Source organism: Globicephala melas, chromosome X (genome assembly GCF_963455315.2).
Source record: "Globicephala melas chromosome X, mGloMel1.2, whole genome shotgun sequence".
Lineage (NCBI taxonomy): Eukaryota > Metazoa > Chordata > Mammalia > Artiodactyla > Delphinidae > Globicephala > Globicephala melas.
This window is the reverse complement of record NC_083335.1, coordinates 105,809,207-105,830,857: the sequence shown is the minus strand read 5'-3', so window position 1 is coordinate 105,830,857 and position 21,651 is coordinate 105,809,207. Positions and strand designations below refer to the sequence as shown.

The 21,651-nt window shown below is 45.4% G+C and overlaps 1 protein-coding gene and 1 pseudogene across 1 annotated transcript in view; one reads left to right on the top strand and one right to left on the bottom strand.

The window, feature by feature from the left end:
* Nucleotides 1-21,651, top strand: part of PDK3 (pyruvate dehydrogenase kinase 3) — a 128,132-nt gene that overhangs the window by 7,818 nt on the left and 98,663 nt on the right. The gene's annotated exons all lie outside the window — the stretch shown is intronic.
* On the bottom strand, nucleotides 1,136-21,421 carry LOC115849727 (tubulin epsilon and delta complex protein 2-like; annotated as a pseudogene).

Below are 21,651 nucleotides of genomic sequence, written 5' to 3'. Positions count from 1 at the left end.
GAGGCACCATTCAGCTCTGAGTCCGTGCAACCAGCTCACTTTATCATTATTTTAAAAAATCAACAAATTTGGATTTGAACATCTTATAACAGTCTTTAATATGTAATGGACGGTGATATTCCCTTACTGATTGAGTCAGTTTGAGTCAGGCCAACCCCTCACTTTCAAAAGGAGGAATGGAGGCCTAAGAAGATGCTATGACTTGTGCAAGGTCTTCTGAGTCTCAGGCCATTATAGAGGGTGAGGAGGGGGAGGGGATGGGTCTGCTCCAGTCTGTCAAGAGTGTTGAATTAAAAAGATATTGTTGGGCTTCCCTGGTGGCACGAGGGTTAAGAATCCGCCTGCCAGGGCAGGGCACACAGGTTCGAGCCCTGGTCCGGGAAGATCCCACATGCCACGGAGCAGCTAAGCCCGTGCACCACAACTACTGAGCCCACACGCTACAGTTACTGAAGCCCGCGTGCCTAGAGCCCGTGCTCCACAAGAGAAGCCACCGCGATGAGAAGCCTGTGCACCACAACGTAGAGTAGCCCCCGCACGCCGCAACTAGAGAAAGCCCGCGCGCAGCAACAAAGACCCAATGCAGCCAAAAATAAATAAATATTTTAAAAAATTTTTAAAAAAGAAATGGTAAAATTTATTTTAAAAAAGACATTGTTAAAAAAATTAAAAAAAATTTTTTGGACTCCCCTGGTGGTCCAATGGTTTTTTTAAAAATGATTTAAATATATATACTTTCTAAAGTAGTTTTAATGTCACAGAAGTGGCTTTTCAGCAAGAGAAATCAGAGGTAGCTAAGAAAAGGCCCCACCAGCCTCAGGTCTCCTGAGCCTGTGGAAGGCCGAGGCAAGCTGAGCCCTGAGCAGCCGGTTTAGCAGCCATGAGAAAGGCCCTGAGTTCCTCAGGAAGAGCCAGGAGGCAGTCCCCGCCCCTTGGAAACCTGGTTTCCTACGGGGGTACAGGCATCTCTGGGCCCCCGGCTCACTGCTCCAGTGAAAATCCCCTCAATGCCCATTCATTTAATGCCTCCTAGGGAAGCGCGGCTCTCCCTAACAGGCAGGCTAGGGGGCTGAGGCAGCCTGCCTTTGCTGCATGGTCCTGGGGGACTGGGGGTGGGCCTGGCCACGGGAAGGGCTCAGTCAGCAGGCTTAACTTCTCGTAGGAGGGTGAGGAAGTGCTGGCCTCCCTCACAGAGCAGGCTGTGTTCAGCCCGGCACAGCACGAGCCAGGGTGGCCCCAGCGGCTCCTGCTTGCTCACCAGGGGGAGGAGTTCGGCCATCAGGACCTTTTCCAGGTGGATCTGCTGGTGCCGCATGGCCCCCCCGCAGCCCGAGGGCCGCCGGGGTCTGCAGCTCCTGGGTACTGTGCACGGCTCCCGCAGCCTGCGGAGACGCTGCCCCGCGATGGCCTGCAGGCCCTCCGGGGTGAGCAGGCAGCGCTACTCCTGTATCCAGTCCTTGGGCTCTGCCGTGAGCTCTTCCGCATTCGAAGTCTTAGCAGCAAGCAGGCCTCCTGTAGGTGCCGCAACTCTGCCTCCACCTCCGCGGCGCTGAGCCTAGAGCCGGGCCAACTTGAAGTTGTCTGCATTTTCTGCAGGAACTGGGTTTTGGCGGTGGTAGCAGCATCCACAGAATCACTGGTCTGTGCAGAGCTGAGCTGGGCCCACAGGCCGGGATGCACACGTGCGCAGCCCGCAAACCAGAGAGCAACGTGGTGACCCCAGCCAGCTGGGCTGGGCCACGAGAAGTAGGCAAGGGCCAGGGTAGCGGCCCCAGCCTGCGCTGTCCGGCTCTGCTGAATGTCAGGAGGGGCCTTTGGGGGTCCTGGGGAACTGAGGGGACACTGTCCGTGAAAAGGGTGACAGAGCTGACCCACTCTGGGAAATGCTAGGAGAGAATTCAAGGGAAAAAGGGGAGAGGAGCCAGCAGTGACTGGTAGCCAAGATGTCTGGTGAGAGCTCTGGGTGCTGGCTCTGTACCAGGCCCAGCACAAGCACCCGAAAGGCACTACCTTGTTTAAGCCCTACAGCACCTCTAGGAGCTGCTACTATTATTGTCGTCTCCACAAGGAAGACAGATGGGGACTTGGAGACACGGAGTGCCTTGTTCAAGGTCTCACAGCTTGAGACAGGCTGAGCTGGGGGCCTCCGAGGCCGCTGGCTGAGTGAGGTGACCACAGCCGTCTTAGGGAGGCTGACTCCTAACGCGGAGAGTGTGTCGCCACCCAGCAGAGAAAGCCAAGGGACCCGTGGGAGAAGTCTTACCATCGGGAAGCCTCGGCCTCCCGGCTCTCCACGCTCCCCTGGTCTCACCTCCCCCTCCTCGTCCCTCTCCCCCAGCCTCGAGGCTTCCGGGAAGCCGCTTTCCTGAAGGCCTCGGGCAGCTGCATCCTGTCGGAGAAGCCGGTGCCCAGGACAGCTCTGTGTCACTCGGGGGGCTCCAGGCCCCACTCCCTACTCAGAGCCCAGTGAGGGATGAGGCTCACCCACCCCTCAGGCAGGGCTTGCAGGGTGACCCCAGGCGCCAGCCCAGTTCAGGTCCCACCTGGCAGGGAGGAGAGAAAGCGGAGCCCAGGCCTTCGAGAGCTCATGTGGAGCCCCGGGGCTGGGTGGATAAGTGGATAGGGCACAGGACAGGCCCCAGTGCATCAAACGTGGCACCTTCACAGCCAGCTGTTCCACTCTGCCGGCTTCCGGGCTTGGGCCTCATGGGGTGGCATCCTGGGGCCCCCCTGGCCCACATCCAGCTCAATGCCCTGCCCTCCCTGTCACTCCTGCTGCTGCCAGGATCTGATCAGGTAGAGACAGTAGTTCCTCCAGTGAGGGTCTGGGAAACGCACCCCTTATCCTCGAGTGTAAGAGCTTCTGGGGCCTGAGGCACAGCCAACGGGACTATGTGTTGGTCCCTGCGGCCTGGTTCAGGCTTGGTGGCTCCGGCCCCTTCCCCATACAGGCCTGATGCCCCACTGATGGAAGCCTGCTCTCAGGGAGGTCCTTGGCAGGCCCCCTGGTTTGGTGGATGCCCCTGGGGGCTCTTGTCTCTGATGGACGGCTGTCAGCCCTGCGTGAGGCGCTGAGGGGGCAGAGGCTCTGGTGGCAAGGGAAGCGGCCGTGGACGCAGACTTCAGGCTGGGGGCCTTGCCCTTGTCGCCTTCTCCAGCCTTTGAGATGCCTTTTCGCACCCGTACAGCCTTCTGCAGTGCCTGGGTCAGAAGCTCCGGCTCCTTGAGGTCCTGCGGGCTGGGTGTGCTTGCTGCAGATGGGGCCTCTTCGTTCGTTTCTGGCCCTGGGCTGGGCTCCGGAGCCGGGGCCTCGGCTGGTTCCCAGGCACTCAGCAGCCGCCGGGAGCCTCGCAGGCTCCGCTCCAGCTGCCGCTGTCACTCGGTGCAGGAGTCCAGGGCGTCATGCAGCTTGGCCACCAGCCTGGAAGGGACGCACCCGAGGCTCAGCAGCCTCGGACTGCGCCGCCTCCCGCCCCCTCCAGGGCGCGGAATCCACCGGTGCGAGCAGCCGGCAGGGTCCAGTGGTTAAGACTCTGAGCTTCCTCTGCAGGGGACACGGGTTCGATCCCTGGTCGGGGAACTAAGATCCCACATGCTGCACAGTGTGGCCAAAAATTAAAAAAAAAAAGACATTTTTGGACGTCATGGATATCATCGCTAAGCTCCTTTCACTAATTTGTCACGGAGACAATAAGGTTCCCATCTCTCCCCTACTTCGACCTGACTCTGGCACCTTGGGCCACCCCTCTGCCTTCAGTGTCATCTCTAATATCCCTGGAGAATTGATCTTGAGCCTAATAACAAACTCCCATTTATTGAGCGCTGTGCTAAGTGCTGCGTGTGCGCCGTCTCATTTAGTCCTTACATCCACACAAGGAAGCAGATACTTTCATTAGTTTCATTTTATGGATGGGGACACCGGGACCAAAGGGGTTCAGAGCCTTGCCCAAGGGAGTGAAAAATTTGACCTGCCATTCAAGTAGAGCACTGGCCCTTAAACTCTGCCTCTCCATCTTTATGGGCAATTCTAGCTTGCATACTCTACTGTCCTCTGATTCAACCTTGATACCTCAGTGGGAAACGAGTGCCCTGTTGCTCCTGTAAGCCCTATAATCGCCCACTGAACCGCACTCTTTCTGGTTTTGGCCTAGCGTGATGTAATGACACTTGGCTCTTTGATAGGGAAGAGGTGAGGATGAACGAGGTGATGATTGGTAAGTGTTTTGAGGCTGTCGAAGAAAAGCTTGGTGTCGTAGGCTTCCACATGGGGAAAGAATTATTTTTAATGGGAGTGAGAAACTGATGAGAATTCAGCAGCGAGAGCCATGTTGTTTTTAGGGGATGGTCTCCGAAACCAAGAGCTGTCATTTTGCTTAATGATTTCAAACCTGAATAAGCAGTATAACAAGTGAGCCTCAAACTCAGTCATTCAACCAAAAGGCAAACAATTTTGTAACCAGGAGATAGGGGAGCTTTACAGCCTTTAAACAATATAATCTGAGAGCACCCCCGCCATCTTACCAACTGGCAACACGGAATACGTGGGTTTTAATCATTACACTGTGATAGCTGAACAGCCAGCTGGTAGGAAGCTTAACTCTGCTTTATTCCCAGGGGAAAAAATAAGTTTAGCATCATGTGGTGTGTTTATTTTATTTATGTTTTCAAATCGACTGCAAAGTATTTTTTCAAATGCTATAAACATAGCAGTCAATTAACACCCTCTTTTTTTAAATTTTCTTTTTTCTTTTATTTTTTTGAATTTTATTTTATTTGTATACAGCAGGTTCTTATTAGTTATCGATTTTATACAATTAGTGTATACATGTCAATCCCAATCGCCCTGTTCATCCCACCCCCGCACCCCCACCCCCGCCACTTTCCCCCGTTGGAGGCCATACGTTTGTCCTCTCCATCTGTGTCTCTATTTCTGCCCTGCATACCGGTTCATCTGTACCATTTTTCTAGGTTCCACATAGAACCTAGCTATTCCTGGCTATTGTAAATAGTGCTGCAATGAACATTGGGATGCATGTGTCTTTTTGAATTATGGTTTTCTCTGGGTATATGCCCAGTAGTGGGATTGCTGGGTCATATGGTAATTCTATTTTCAGTTTTCTAAGGAACGTCCATACTGTTCTCCATAGTGGCTGTATCAATGTACATTCCCACCAACAGTGCAAAAGGGTTCCCTGTTCTCCACATCCTCTCCAGCATTTGTTGTTTGTAGATTTTCTGGTGACGCCCGTTCTAACTGGTGTGAGGTGATACCTCATTATAGTTTTGATTTGCATTTCTCTAATAATTAGTGATGTTGAGCATCTTTTCATGTGTTTGTTGGCAATCTGTATATCTTCTTTGGAGAAATGTCTGTTTAGGTCTTCTGCCCATTTTTGGATTGGGCTGTTTGTTTTTTTGATATTGAGCTGCATGAGCTGTTTATATATTTTGGAGATTAATCCTTGTCCGTTGGTTCGTTTGCAAATATTTTCTCCCATTCTGAGGGTTGTCTTTTTGTCTTGTTTGTAGTTTCCTTTGCTTTGCAAAAGCTTTTAAGTTTCATTAGGTCCCATTTGTTTATTTTTGTTTTTGGGTTTTTTTTACATCTTTGTTGGAGTATAATTGCTTTACAGTGGTGTGTTAGTTTCTGCTTTATAACAAAGTGACTCAGTTATACATATACATATGTTCCCACATCTCTTCCGTCTTGCGTCTCCCTCCCTCCCACCCTCCCTATCCCACCCCTCCAGGTGGTCACAAAGCACCGAGCTGATCTCCCTGTGCTATGCTGCTGCTTCCCACTAGCTATCTATTTTATGTTTGGTAGTGTATATATGTCCAGGCCACTCTCTCGCTTTGTCACCGCTTACCCTTCCCCCTCCCCATTTCCTCAAGTCCATTCTCTAGTAGGTCTGTGTCTTTATTCCTGTCTTAACACCTAGGTTCTTCATGACATTTTTTCCCCTTAAATTCCATATATATGTGTTAGCATACGGTATTTGTCTTTCTCTTTCTGACTTACTTCACTCTGTATGACAGACTCTAGGTCCATCCACCTCATTACAAATAGCTCAATTTCGTTTCTTTTTATGGCTGAGTAATATTCCATTGTATATATTTGCCACATCTTCTTTATCCATTCATCCGATGATGGACACTTAGGTTGTTTCCATCTCCAGGCTATTGTAAATGGAGTTGCAATGAACATTTTGGTACATGACTCTTTTTGAATTATGGTTTTCTCAGGGTATATGCCCAGTAGTGGGATTGCTGGGTCATATGGTAGTTCTATTTGTAGTTTTTTAAGGAACCTCCATACTGTTCTCCATAGTGGCTGTAGTAATTCGCATTCCCACCAGCAGTGCAAGAGTGTTCCCTTTTCTCCACACCCTCTCCAGCATTTATTGTTTCTAGATTTTTTGATGATGGCCATTCTGAGTGGTGTGAGATGATATCTCATTGTAGTTTTGATTTGCGTTTCTCTAATGATTAATGATGTTGAGCATCCTTTCATGTGTTTGTTGGCAGTCTGTATATCTTCTTTGGAGAAATGTCTGTTTAGGTCTTCTGCCCATTTTTGGATTGGGTGTTTGTTTTTTTGTTATTGAGCTGCATGAGCTGCTTGTAAATTTTGGAGATTAATCCTTTGTCAGTTGCTTCATTTGCAAATATTTTCTCCCATTCTGAGGGTTGTCTTTTGGTCTTGTTTATGGTTTCCTTTGCTGTGCAAAAGCTTTTAAGTTTCATTAGGTCCCATTTGTTTATTTTTGCTTTTATTTCCATCTCTCTAGGAAGTGGGTCAAAAGGATCTTGCTGTGATTTATGTCATAGAGTGTCCTACCTATGTTTTCCTCTAAGAGTTTGATAGTTTCTCGCCTTACATTTAGGTCTTTAATCCATTTTTAGCTTATTTTTGTGTATGGTGTTAGGGAGTGTTCTAATCTCATACTTTTACATGTACCTGTCCAGTTTTCCCAGCACCACTTTTTGAAGAGGCTGCCTTTTCTCCATTGTATACTCTTGTCTCCTTTATCAAAGATAAGGTGACCATATGTGCGTGGGTTTATCCCTGGGCTTTCTATCCTGTTCCATTGACCTATATTTCTGTTTTTGTGCCAGTTCCATACTGTCTTGATTACTATAGCTTTGTATTATAGTCTGAAGTCAGGGAGTCTGATTCCTCCAGCTCCATTTTTTTCCCTGAAGACTGCTTTGGCTATTCGGGGTCTTTTGTGTCTCCATGCAAATTTTAAGATTTTTTGTTCTAGTTCTGTAAAAAATGCCGTTGGTAATTTGATAGGGATTGCATTGAATCTGTAGATTGCTTTGGGTAGTAGAGTCATTTTCACAAGATTGATTCTTCCAATCCAAGAACATGGTATATCTCTCCATCTGTGTCATTTTTGATTTCTTTCATCAGTGTCTTATACTCTTCTGCTTACAGGTCTTTTGTCCCCCTAGGTAGGTTTATTCCTAGGTATTTTATTCTTTTTCTTGCAATGGTGAATGGGATTGTTTCCTTAATTGCTCTTTCTGATCTTTCGTTGTTAGTGTATAGGAATGCAAGAGATTTCTGTGCATTAATTTTGTATCCTGCAACTTTACCAAATTCATTGATTACCTCTAGTAGTTTTCTGGTAGCATCTTTAGGATTCTCTATGTATAGTATCATGTCATCTGCAAACAGTGACAGTTTTAGTTCTTCTTTTCCAATTTGTATTCCTTTTATTTCTTTTTCTTCTCTGATTGCTGTGGGTAGGACTACCAAAACTATGTTGAATAATAGTGGCGAGAGTGGACATCCTTGTCTTGTTCCTGATCTTAGAGGAAATGCTCTCAGTTTTTCACCATTGAGAATGATGTTTGCTGTGGGTTTGTCGTATATGGCCTTTATTATGTTGAGGTAGTTTCTCTTATGCCCACTTTCTGGAGAGTTTTTATCACAAATGGGTGCTGAATTTTGTCAGAAGCTTTTTCTGCATCTATTGACATGATCATATGGTTTTTATCCTTCAGTTTGTTAATATGGTGTATCACATTGATTGATTTGCGTATATTGAAGAATCCTTGCATCCCTGGGATAAATCCCACTTGATCGTGGTGTATGATCCTTTTAATGTGTTGTTGGATTCTGTTTGCTAGTATTTTGTTGAGGATTTTTGCGTCTATGTTCATGAGTGATATTGGTCTGTAATTTTCTTTTTTGTGTGGTATCTTTGTTGGGTTTTGGTATCAGGCTGATGGTGGCCTCATAGAATGAGTTTGGGAGTGTTCCTTCCTCTGCAGTTTTTTGGAAGAGTTTGAGAAGGATGGGTGTTAGCTCCTCTCTAAATGTTTGGTAGAATTCACCTGTGAAGCCATCTGGTCCTGGACTTTTTGTTTGTTGGCAGATTTTTAATCACAGTTTCAATTTCCTTACTTGTGATTGGTCTGTTCATATTTTCTATTTCTTCCTGGTTCAGTCTTGGAAGGTTGTTATACCTTTCTAAGAATTTGTCCATTTCCTCCAGGTTGTCCATTTTATTGGCATAGAGTTGCTTGTAGTAGTCTCTTAGGATGCTTTGTATTTCTGCAGTGTCTGTTGTAACTTCTCCTTTTTCATTTCTAATTTTATTGATTTGAGTCCTCTCTTTTTCTTTTTGAGTCTGGCTAAAGGTTTATCAATGTTGTTTATCTTCTCAAAGAACCAGCTTTTAGTTTTATTGATCTTTGCTATTGTTTTCTTTGTTTCTGTTGCATTTATTTCTGCTCTGATCTTTATGATTTCTTTCCTTCTGCTAACTTTGGGTTTTGTTTGTTCTTCTTTCTCTAGTTCCTTTAGGTGTAAGGTTAGATTGTTTATTTGAGATTTTTCTTGTTTCTTGAGGTAGGCTTGTATTGCTAGAAACTTCCCTCTTAGAACTGCTTTTGCTGCATCCGATAGGTTTTGGATTATCGTGTTTTCGTTGTCATTTGTCTCTAGGTATTTTTTGATTTCCTCTTTGATTTCTTCAGTGATCTCTTGGTTATTTAGTAACATATTGTTTAGCCTCCATGTGTTCGTGTTTTTTATATTATTTTCCCTATAATTGATTTCCAATCTCATAGCGTTGTGGTTGGAAGAGATGCTTGATATAATTTCAGTTTTCTTAAATTTACCGAGACTTGATTTGTGACCCAAAATGTGATCTATCCTGGAGAACGTTCCATGCACACTTGAGAAGAAAGTGTAATCTGCAGTTTTTGGATGGAATAGCCTATAAATATCAATTAAATCTATCTGGTCTGTTGTGTCATTTAAAGCTTCTGTTTCCTTATTTATTTTCATTTTGGATGATCTGTCCATTGGTGTAAGTGAGGTGTTAAAGTCTCCCACTATTATTGTGTTACTGTCGATTTCCTCTTTTGTAGCTGTTAGCAGTTGCCTTATGTATTGAGGTCCTCCTCTGTTGGATGTATATATAATTGTTGTATCTTCTTGGATTGATCCCTCAATCATTATGTAGTGTCCTTTATTGTCTCTTGTAACATTCTTTATTTTAAAGTCTATTTTATCTGATATGAGTATTGCTACTCCAGATTTCTTTTGATTTCCATTTGCATCGAATATCTTTTTCCATCCTCTCATTTTCGGTCTGTATGTGTCCCTAGGTCTGAAGTGGGTCTCTTGTAGACAGCATATGTACGGGTCTTGTTTTTGTATCCATTCAGCGAGGCTGTGTCTTTTTGTTGGAGCATTTAATCCATTCGTGTTTAAGGTAATTATCAATATGTATGTTCCTGTTACCATTTTCTTAATTGTTATGGGTTTGTTTTTGTAGGTCCTTTTCTCTCTTGTGTTTCTCATTTAGAGAAGTTCCTTTAGCATTTGTTGTAGAGCTGGTTTGGTGGTGCTGAATTTTCTTAGCTTTTGCTTGTCTGTAAAGCTTTTGATTTCTCCGTTGAATCTGAATGAGATCCTTGCCGGGTAGAGTAGTCTTGGTTGTAGGTTCTTCCCTTTCATCACTTTATTTTATTTATTTACCAAAAGATTAACCATGTTTGATTTTTTTTTTGGTCTGAAAAGTAACTGCCTTATTTTTTTTTAACATCTTTATTGGGGTATAATTGCTTTACAATGGTGTGTTAGTTTCTGCTTTATAACAAAGTGAATCTGTTATACATATACATATGTTCCCATATCTCTTCCCTCTTGCATCTCCCTCCCTCCCACCCTCCCTATCCCACCCCTCTAGGTGGTCACAAAGCACCGGGCTGATCTCCCTGTGCTATGCTGCTGCTTCCCACTAGCTGTCTATTTTACGGTTGGTAGTGTATATATGTCCATGCCACTCTCTCACTTTGTCACATGGTGCCACTCCCTTCTGGCTTGTAGAGTTTCTGCTGAAAAATCGGCTGTTAACCTTATTGGAGTTCCCTTGTATGTTATTTGTTGTTTTTCCCTTGTTGCTTTCAGTAATTTTTCTTTGTGTTTAATTTTTGCCAATTTGATTACCGTGTGTCTCGGCATGTTTCTCCTTGGGTTTATTCTGTATGGGACTCTCTGCGCTTCTTGGAGTTGGGTGGCTGTATTCCTTCCCATGTTAGGGAAGTTTTCGACTATAATCTCTTCAAATATTGTCTGAGGTCCTTTCTCTCTCTCTTCTCCTTCTGGGACCCCTATAATGCAAATGTTGTTGAATTTAGTATTGTCCCAGAGGTCTCTTAGGCTGTCTTCATTTCTTTTCATTCTTTTTTCTTTATTCTGTTCTGTGGCAGTGAATTCCACCATTCTGTCTTCCAGGGCATTTATCCGTTCTTCTGCCTCAGTTATTCTGCTGTTGATTCCTTCTTTTGTATTTTTATTTCAGTTATTGTATTGTTCATCTGTTTGTTTGTTCCTTAATTCTTCTAGGTGTTTGTTCTTTCATTCTTCCAGGTCTTTGTTAAACAGTTCTGGCATCTTCTTGATCTTTGCCTCCATTGTTTTTCTGAGGTCCTGGATCATCTTTACTATCGTTACTCTGAATTCTTTTTCTGGAAGGTTGCCTATCTCCACTTCATTTAGTTGTTTTTCTGGGGTTTTATCTTGTTCCTTCATCTGGTACAAAGTCCTCTGCCTTTTCATCTTGTCTATCTTTCTGTGAATGTGGTTTTCCTTCCACAGGCTGCAGAACTGTAGTTCTTCTTTCTTCTGCTGTCTGCCCTCTGGTGGATGAAGCTATCTAAGAGGCTTGTGCCAGCTTCCTGATGGGAGGGACTGGTGGTGGGTAGAGCTGGGGGCTGCTCTGGTGGGCAGAGCTCAGTAAAACTTTAATCCTCTTGTCTGCTGATGGGTGGGGCTGGGTTCCCTCCCTGTTGGTTGTTTTCCCTGAGGCGACCCAGCACTGGAGCCCGCCTGGCTCTTTGGTGGGGCTAATGGCAGACGCTGGGAGAGCTCACGCCAAGGAGTACTTCCCAGAACTTCTGCTGCCAGTCTCCTTGTCCCCACAGTGACCCACAACCACCCCTTGCCTCTGCAGGAGACCCTCCAACACTAGCAGGTAGGTCTGGTTCAGTCTCCAATGGGGTCACTGCTCCTTCCCCTGGGTCCCAGTGTGCACACTACTTTGTGTGTGCCCTCCAAGAGTGGAGTCTCTGTTTCCCCCAGTCCTGTCGAAGTCCTGCAATCAAATCCCACTAGCCTTCAAAGTCTGATTCTCTAGGAATTCTTCCTGCTGTTGCTGGCCCCCCAGGTTGGGAAGCCTGACGTGGGGCTCAGAACCTTCACTCCAGTGGGTGGACTTCTGTGGTATAAGTGTTCTCCAGTTTGTGAGTCACCCACCCAGCAGTTATGGGATTTGATTTTATTGTGATTGCGCCCCTCCTACCGTCTCACTGCGGCTTCTCCTTTGTCTTTGGATGTGGGGTATCTTTTTTGGTGAGTTCCAGTGTCTTCCTCTTGATGACTGTTCAGCAGTTAGTTGTGCTTCCAGTGCTCTTGCAAAAGGGAGTGAGCACACGTCCTTCTACTCCGCCATCTTGAGCCAATCCTAAATAACGCCCTCTCTTAAAAACGATATGTAAGCTCCTTGGAAGATACAAACAGGGCTTATTGAAGGGAAGTTAAGTATGGGGACCTGGCTTTCAGCTCTTCTCATGCTCAGAGGAGCCAACAACACATGCTTTGGGCTAGACCCTACGTCTACTAACACCAATGCCATTCCTCCCTGGGGCATTCATTGCTTCAGACATTTTATCCACCCCTCAGGCCCCAATTTCCATTAGATCTCACCTGCTTTTTCTCTCAAGGCACCTTGAACTTTCCCTTATAAACTTATCCATAATTTTTCTTCATTACTTGTTAATGCGTGCCTCTCCCACCATACTGTAAATTCCAGGTATGTGTACCCAGTACCAAATGCAGACTCTGTTACGTGGTGAGTGCTCAATAAATATTTGTGGATCTGTGTGTTCCTGTGGAGAACGGGGAGGAATGGGTGAGAATCTAAAAAACAATTTTAATAGGATTGAAAATCTTTCATCTTTCTGATCTCTTCATAAAAACGTATGTTGCCCAGCTAGATTGTGATTTTAGAAATTTGTGCTGCAGGAGTTGGTGAGGGATGTCTCAAGTTTGTCTTCACGTTACTGAACCAGAGTGGGTCCACTTGCCCATGCGCAGTAAAGCCTATCTACTGACACTGGGCTGTGGTGAATACAGTGCAGTGTTTATTGCAGGGTGCCAAACAAGGAGTCCAGGTAGCAAGTGCTTAAAAGACCCAAACTCCCTGAAGGCTTTCAGGGAAATGTTTATAAAGACAGGGTGAGGGAGGGGGGTTGTCAGGTATGTGATCAGCTTGTGAACACTCCTCTGATTGGTTGGTGGTGAGGTAATCGGGAGTCAACATCATCAACCTTCTGGTTCCAACTGGTGTGTGCTTGTGGGCAGCATACAGTTAACTTCTTCCACCCGGTGTGAGTTTCAGTATCTGCAAAACAGCTCAAAGGACGTGACTCAGAATATTATCTATAGCCCTTGAGGAATTAAAGGTCCTTGACTTTTTTTACTGGCTAAACTGTTATTTTTTTGTCTTGCTTGTATTTTTTCCTTACTTTCTTCATTTTCTCACTTCTCTGATTAAATTTATTCGTTGACAAAAGTTTTTCTACAGGCAAAAGGTAGGAGGAGAACATGGGGGGAATTCTGTTCTGGGAAGGCCCCATAGGGTCCTGTTCGGTTACATTCAGTCCTCTGATGCCATTTAGTTCATGCCCAAGATATATGCATATGTATACAAGGCAGTGACCAAGAAAGGGGGATTTACAGTCAGAAAGATCTCAGTTCAAATCCTCCCACTATTTGGTGGTCATGTGATTTTAGGTTATCATGGCAGCCATGAAAGGGTGCCACTCTGACCTCCTGCTTCAGGAGCATAACTGAGGGCCCAGCTCCTGCCCCTCCGGATTCACTGCTGCATTTGCACCTAGGCTGTGTTTCCCATGGGCTGCTCCCAGCCAGTGAGTAAGCGCAGTCAGAGTACTAGGGCAGGCCATCCCAGGGACATGCGGGACTCCTCCAACGGGCCACCTTGGCTGCAGGACTCCTCGTTGGCCTGGCTGAGACTTTCCTAGAGGTCCTTCTATGTCTCCTCCACAGGGTCCAGACTGGCATCGCCACCTGAAGGCGCGCTCTGCCTTCTCCTGCCCCCTCCTCTGAGCCTTTCCCCGGCACTTCCCCCCATACGGTTCTTGCACTTTTTTTTTTAAACATCTTTATTGGAGTATAATTGCTTTACAATGGTGTGTTAGTTTCTGCTTTATAACAAAGTGAATCAGCTATACATATACATATGTCCCCATATGGTTCTTGCACTTCTAATCCCATCTTGGCGTCTGCTTCTTGGAGGACCCAGTGAATTAACACAGCTAGTCACCTAACCTCTCTTTGGCTCCGTTTCCTCATCCGTTAATTCCCTTTAGGGTTGCAGTGAGGATCAATGTGAATAACCTCGGAAACGTGGCCGGCATCCTGCACACAAGAGCTATCATTCATTCCCAGCTTTTCGCCTTCACATCGCCCACTCCTGCTCCTTCCCACTGACTGTCTCTATTGCGGTATCTTGTAGCTCTTCCCTTCGGTTCCCAAGGTATCAACTAGCTCGATGCACCCCTCCCGCCCCCCACAATTCCCCTGTGTTAATATACTAACAAGAGCAGTGTTTTAACATGAGTCTTCTGTGGCATAACCTGTAGTCATTGTAATGATAGAACAGCTTAAACAAATCATGAAATGACGATGTATCTCTGGCTCCCTCCTAAGTCCCCTTTCTGCCTCTCTTTCTGTTCTGACTCCTTCAGTGCTGGGAGGAATAGACTTTAGCCGTCTCTTCTCTGCTCCCAATAAAACCTGTTGTCACGGAGGACGAGCCAGTGAGGGTGCCTCGTGTCTCTTCTGTATTTAGCTGCCTATTCCTCCTGCCCATAGGATGGGCCCCCCTGCAGCTGAGGGTAGGAGCGATGGCTCTGGCTGCCTCTCCACACTGCTCTGGATCTTGCTTTAAGCACTTCATTCCCAAATGGCAGCCCCTCCTTTCTAGATGGGGCCTGAAGTCCTACTTGCACCAAAGTGGTGGCCGAATCGAGTCGCTCTTGCTTATCTCTGCTTCAGGCACAGCACGTAGAAGGCTCTGCTTGGTAGACAGGATGGCCTTAGTGCAGGCAGCTGGTGGGCAAAGTCCACCCTCTCCTCTGCTGCTGGAGCCCCTCAGAATGTCTCCTTTGCCATCTAGACCTCTCTGGGCTGGCCCGTGGCAACTCATAAATGCCCTGATCCTCTAGGGCAGACGTGCATTCATTCAGCTGGACTTCTGAACTAGGGCTACACTGAGTGTCTTCGCTTAGTTCTTAGCTGAATTGAACTTTCTGAACCTTCTGGAATCTCCCCGAAAACACCCAGCCCTAACCCTTCCTTTCAGCATTTTCTGTTGCAGCGGTACATATTAGAGTTCTCGGCAGCGTTTTACCAAAAACAGCCTTCCTCTGTAGAATCCAACAGCCCGGGAGCTCCTTTAAAATGGGCTGGGAGGACCGTGCGCTGCTTCTTGGCCTTTGGTAAGCCGCTATTTCCGAGGCCTTCAGGACTCGCACGCCTGGGCTCGTTGCCCCACCCAGAGTTCGACAAGTGAAAAGTTGAAAAACAAAGAATGATGAGACAGAGAGAGTAAACGCTGCTTATTGTAAAAAGGCAAACCGTAAAGAAGCCTAGGGAGCAGACACTGTGGGTGCTCCGCCCGTATCTCTTGGCCTTCACCATTCCCGTGCATGCTTGTGGCTTCCTCCTCCAAGCCCCCGTGACTGTCATTCTGAGGGCTTCCTTGGGCTTGCCCAAGCACAGGCAGAATGGGGAGTAAATGCCCCGCGAGCGGCTCTGAACCATTGATGGCAGAAGCTGGTGTATAACTACTCCGTCTTCCTTCCCCCTAGGGTGGGATGCGTCTAACGCAGTTTCTACACCAATTTCCAGTTGCCTCAGTTGCCCACAGTGATGACATGCTTGCTAACACACCCCCACTTCCCTCCTAGTGCTTCGTGAGTCTCTCTCTCATTTCAACTACTCACATCCAATCCTCATCTCCAGGTCTGCTTCTAGAGGAACCCAACCTAGAACAGCCCATATACTCTACAATATTGTCTGAAAATAGCCCTTCACATTGCTTGCAGCAATGAACTCCCTTTTTTTTTTTTGCCCGTATACCTTCCTTAGTATGCACCCCCATTATATTCATACTTGTTTATTTATAAATGATATCCTTTCATTAACCAGTATATTAAGTCATGGGCTATACCTCGGGCCAGCTTTATATCCATATTTTTAATAGGTACCTGGATAATTTTGAGTTCTCTGAACAACCTCTTTTCAGATCTGACTAGATGGTCATTGTTTTGACTTCAACCATGGTGGACAAAGAAGGTTCTAGAAAGTGGAGAAATGCATCATTTGTTGCATTGTGAGAAGGAGAACTCATTTTCAGGTTGTTTGATTTTTCTTGCCTTATTAATATTATTTCCAAGCAGGGTTTCCTTTGTGGGATTCTTCAAAGTCACCTGTTTATTTTATGAGGGCTGGTTTCATTATAACTGGAGACTAGAATCTGTAAACACACTTTACCTTATAAATGTTGCAAAATGCTGAAAGTAAATGACGAGGCTTATCATCCCTTCAATTCAGGAATTCCCACTCTGTCTTCAAAATCATTTGAGGAGTCTTGTCTTGCGACTGTCTGACTTCCAGACGGGGAGGGTGGTGGCATGAATCTATATATTACCTACTAGTTGAGTTTATTTTCTTATTCTTTGGATCAAAAATAAATCTGGTCGAAGTTAGCGTCTTTCCCTCTCCTGCTGCAGTGGATCATCTTGGCCACCCCTTGAGATGTGCACCCCTACTTTGGGCACCACAGGTTTGCTTGCATCTGTTCCGCATTCCTCCGCCTGTTCTTCAAGAGCTTCCCTGCCCTGCACCCACCTCTCCAGGACACGCTGTTCCAGTCAGTCCAGCCTGTTCCCTCCTCTAGCCCTTTGTTTGGTCCCAGTTGTGCCGTGGGCCCTCCCTCCCGCCCCAGTTCCATCCATGGTGTTTTCATCTTTCCTTTCCCATGGGCGTCCTCACTCTGCTCCAGACCCCTGGAACATGTCTAGCCCTCACCACACTTTTTTTTTTTTAATGCACCACCTTCTTATTTGTCTGTAGCTGGGCTCTAACAGCTGCCCACAGGCTAGAGCCACTTGAGTGCAGAGAGGACAGAGAGCTAATTGGAGGTGACGCTTAATCTTATTAAGTGGCCCTGGATCCTACATCCCATAACCAGCCCAGGGGCCCGAGGATCCTCTGGGCTCTGCTCTTCCGGCTCTCCCAGCGTCTGTCTCCTCTGGTAACTGGCTGGGGAGTGTAAATATTAATTGGTCTATGGCACGCAGGTAGTAAGGAAGCCATAGAGAAATTACTCCAACTCCTAGCTGAGAGGATAGAACAGTGCCGGGCTCAGGGTGAATTAGGCTACGTTCCTCGTGGATTACAGCTTCTGTTCTGCCTTCCAGACTGAGTCAAACACATTCATAATAAGACTTTTTGTTTTAAGCCCACATTTATTTTTTGAAACTAGATCTCCGAAAGCATAGAACTAACCTACTTTTTTTTTTACAGCTTTATTAAGATATATTTCACATACTATATAATTCACCCACTTAACGTGTACAGTGGGCTTTAGTAAATTGACAGAATTGTGCAGGCAGTTCATGTGATGTTCAGTTTTACGTGTCAGCTGGGCTAGGCTACAGTCTCCAGTTATTCAATTAAATGCTAATCTAGGTGCTGTGTGAAGGTGTTTTGTAGATGTGATTAAAGTCCACAGTGAACTTTAAGTAAGGGAGATTATTTTAGATAGTCTGGGTAACCCTGATTCAGTCAGGTGAAAGGCTGTAAGAGCAGACCTGGGGTTTCCCAGGAGAAGAAGGAATTCTGCCTGCTGACTGCAGCTTTAGCTCGTGCCTGGGAATTCCAGCCTGCTCCTCCTGATGGCAGGCCCTATGGATTTCAGACTTGCCTAGCCAGCCCCACAATCGCATAAAGTAACTCTTCATGCAAGTAGAGTCCTAAACACTGGACCACTAGGGAATTCCCTAAATCTCTTAATATATGTCTATCATTTATATGTTTCTGGTTGAACCCCGATTGATACAAACTCACTTTGAAAATACAAGAACAAATTTCCATTTTCCGTAGGAGCCTGCTTTTCTTTTCTGGGATCTCTTGCAATCTTCTCCCCTTTTGCTCTGTGTTCTTAAGGGTGTTTCTATCTTCCCTCCTGCCCGCAGGGGCTAAGTCTTGGATTTAATCTTCATTGTATGTAGGTACGGTCAAAGAAATTTTCACCACCACAACAGTTTGTTTGGACTCTATTTGAAATCTTTCCTCTTGCCATTTCCACTAGAAGGTAAATTTCATGGGGAAGGAGGAAGGATCTTAGTCTGCTCTGCTTATTAAGATAGCTCAAGAGCCCAGAACTGTGCCTGACACATAGTAGATGCTCAGTAAACATTTGTTGAATGAATGAATGCCCACAATGGCGTGTAAACTTGAAAGAAGGAGAGGTTTTTCTTTTACATCCTCCATAAAAGCCTAACAGTGTAGAAGCATCGAGGTACTTGTGGTAAATTACAAAAATGGCCACAAATCCTTCCCTTCTCCTAAAAGCTGGAGTCTATTTCTCCATCTCTCAAATCTAGGCCTGGCTATGTGAATTGCTTTGGTCAATAGGACATGAACAAATGTGATATAAGCAGAGACTTGAAAAGCGCTTAGGTATTAGGGCTTGGAATTGGAACTCTAACACGACCGTGAGCTAGCCTGCTATTGGGTGACAGGCTACAAAGAGAACCAAGGCATCCCATCTGACAGCGTACCAACCACCAGACATGAGAGTGAGGCCATTCTAGATCATTCAACCAGCTGCCAAACTATAAGCTGAACACAGACACGTGAGCCAGTCGAGATCAGAAGGACTGCCCAACTGACCCATTGGCTAGTGAGCCAAATAAAATGTTTGTGGTTTTAAACTGCTAAATTGAGGTCATTTTTTACACAGTAATAGATAAACGATACAGGACTCAATACATTCCCAGGTTCAGATAAAGATACGTCATCCCAGTTCGCAAATATTGTGTGCCTGCTATATGCCAGGCTCTGTGCTTGGCTCCAAGAATAAGAAGATTAAAAGATGTGGATCCTGAAAGCCTCCTTAAACATGACACCACAAAACAAGTGACTAAAGAAAAAAATTGATAAATTGGATTTCATAAAAATCTAAAACTTTTGGGCTTTAAAGGGCACCATCAAGGAAGTGAAAAGACAACCTACAGAATGGGTGAAAATATTTACAAATTATGTGTCTGATAAGGGACTTGATTCCAGAATATATAAAAAACTACCATTCAGTAATAAAAAGTTAACCCAATTTAAAAATGGGCAAGGGATCTGATTAGACATTTCTCCATAGAATATATACAAATGGTAATAAACATATGAAAAGATGCTCAACATCATTAGTTATTAGAGAAAAGCAAATCAAAACCACAATGAGGTATCACCTTACATCTGCTAGGATGGCTATAGTAAAAAAGACACACAATAGCAAGTGTTGGCGAGGATATGGAGAAATTGCTGGAGGAAATGTAAATGTTAAACACAGAGTTACCATATGACCTAGTCTGGATCGTACTCTGACACCAGTCAACCAATTCTCCAATTCCCCGGACACCAATTGGATGTCCAACAATTCAATTTAATTCTGAAACTAACTACCTGGAGTTAGTGACAGATTCCACAGATTTAAGGGTTCAGTCCCACCAGACTGCCCCCGATGCCAGTGCAATGTCCTGGGCCACCCGTACTTCTGGCTGTAAATTGTAGGTTCCCACGACCCCCTCCTTAAGTTCAATAGTTTGCTAGAATGGCTCACAGACTTCAGGGAAATACTTTACTTACATTTATGGCTTTATTATAAAGGATACAACTCAGGAATAGCCAGATGGAAGAGATACACAGGGCAAGGTATGGAGAAGGGAGGGAACATAGAGCTTCCATGCCTTCTCCAGCCACACCACCGTCCCAGCAAGTCCATGTGTTCACCAGCCTGGAAACTCTCCAAATCTCATTGTTCAAGAGTTTTTTATAGAGTTCCATCTCCAGCACCACCTCCCTTTCCCAGAGGGGTTGGTGGGTGGGGCTGAGAGTTCTAACCCTCTGATCACTTGGTCTTTCTGGTGATTGGCCGTATCCTATAGCTATCTGAGGAGGGGGCGGGTCCCACCCTAAGTCACCTCATTAGCATACACTCAGGTGTGATTGAAAGGGGCTGGTTGTGCATAGCAAACCCCCCACAAATCCTATCACTCAGGAAATTCCAAGGGTTTTAGGAGCTCTGCCAGGAACTGTGGGCAAAGACTAAATATATTTTTGTATTATATCACACCCAGAAGTTCCACTCCTAGGTATATACCCAAGAGAAACTAAAACATGCATCCACACATAAACTTCTATGTGAATGTTTACAGCAGCGTTATTCATAATAGCCCCAAAGTAGAAACAACCCAAATGTCCACCATTTGAAGAATGGATAAGCAAAATATGATATATTCATAAAGGGGGATATTATTTAGCAGTAAAAGGAATGAAGTTTGATAAATGCTATAACATGGATGACCCTTGAAAACACTACGCTAATGGAAAGATGCCAGACGCGCAAAAAACATACATCGTATGACTGTATTTCGATGAAATGTCCAGAATAGGCAACTGTATGGAGACAGAAGGTAGATGACTGGTTGCCAAGGGCTGCGGGGGTTGGCAGGAGTGGAGACTGACTGCAAATGGCTACGGGGCGATAAAAATGTTCTAAAATCAGTTTGTGGTAGTAGTTGTACAACTCTTTGAATATACTAAAAGACATTAACTTGTACACTTCAGATGGGTGAATTGTATGGTATGTGAATTATATCTCAATAAAGCTCTTTTCACAAAGTTGAGCAAGTTGGCCAAAGGCGAACAATTATTAGTAGATAAGCTGGGTTGGGACTTGAGTCCAGGTCCTATCTGCACACTGTCTTTCTTTCTGTTTGTATCTCAGTTATGCCTAACATTTATTTATCTCAAGACCAGTGTGCATAGAAAAATGCATAATAATATCTAACACACGTATAACGATGTTTTATAATCCATCTTCTTTTTTTAACTTTAAAATAGCCTGCGAGCACTTTTCCATGTCATGACGTAGTCTTCTACCACATAAAATTTAATAGCTACGTAGTATCCCGTTGTATGACTGAACCTTCATTTGTCCAACCAGGTCCCTATGATTTGAATGGTTTCTAATATGGGGCTATTATCAAACTCAGTGCTATAAACAGGCTGGTGGGCTTTCTATTTTTGATAGCGTCTATGACCTTTTTTCACTGACCAGTGTAGGGTTTCTCTCCTTATAAAACTTTTTACTAAAGCATGATGTACATATATAAAAGTGCCCATATCGTAAGTGTAGAAGTAGCCATGTTTCAGAAACAGCACCCCTGTGTAACCAGCATCCAGTTGAAGAAACAGAACATGACCAGCACTTCAGAAGCCCCCTCCTACCCTCCATATCTTTTTTCCTTCTTCAGTTGAATATCAGGTGGCAGTACATCAAATTGGCAAATCCAACACCCCCCTTTGGAGCAGAGCCAGTAAAGATATCACAGATTACTGCTTAACGTGCACTTGTGTCTCTCTATTCTGTTTGTGCCTTGGCTGTCCCGCTTTCAATGCTCTGATGTCTAGTAACCTTAATCGTCACCTGAGCATCACCTCGACCTTGAGTTTCCACGTTTTGGGTAGCTTCAGGCGCTGAGTGGGCAGCTGGCGAGTTAAGCTGGCATGGGTGAGTGGCATGACCAGGCATGTCGTGCCACCTTTCCCGCCCTACACGCCTGACAGCGTGTATAAGGAGGGCCTGAGCCCTGGTTGTGAGCGAGGGCCAGACGTTCTATACTAGTGGATCTCGAACTTGGCTGCATATTGGAATCCCTGGAGGGCTTTAAAATATAATGATGCCTGGGACCCACCCCCAGAGATTCTGATTTAATTGGCTTGGAGTATGGCCTGGACACGGAGATTTTTTT